Raw genomic sequence first — 650 nt, 5'->3', positions numbered from 1 at the left:
TCTCCTCCAACTTCAATTCCATGTCCCTTCTTTCAATGCTTTGTTCCAATTTATTAACGAATTTGACTCTGCTCAAAACAGCAAACATGTGGGGAATTGTTTGTAGATGAATTTGGCCACTTGGTCATTTCGTTAAATATTGAAATAGTTATGATTTTTTTACTATATGCTGGTCATGGTGAAAGTAAATTTGTTGTCCTTTTGATATTTTCATAATTTGATCATCTTAACCAACTTTTTAGGCAATCACGTCTTCTGCAAAGTTGTAGATAATTTCTCAAGGATTTCAAACATGTTTGAATCACCTCCATTTGAATTTTCTAGCTTGAGTTATCATTATTTTACAAACACGTAGAAAACCTGAAAATAAAACATATTTAATAAGACATTTAAATATAAACACACAATACTAAAATAACATAATTTTATAATTTTAATGAAACTTAAATTTTAAAATATAGGTTTTAACATATAATAAATTATTAATTTTAAGTTTCATCACACCCCCACTCTATCTTATTACTAGTCCCTTAGTAATAAAATTTATCGAAAAATCACAACCTAGATTCTTTATTCCTTTTATATATTCAAATATACAAACATATTTATTTTAAAAACAAACTCATATACCGATTTATATATATATATAT

Source organism: Primulina huaijiensis, chromosome 6, assembly GCF_012295235.1.
Source record: "Primulina huaijiensis isolate GDHJ02 chromosome 6, ASM1229523v2, whole genome shotgun sequence".
Taxonomy (NCBI): domain Eukaryota; kingdom Viridiplantae; phylum Streptophyta; class Magnoliopsida; order Lamiales; family Gesneriaceae; genus Primulina; species Primulina huaijiensis.
The sequence above is the reverse complement of the archived record's forward strand: the minus strand, read 5'-3'. Positions refer to the sequence as shown.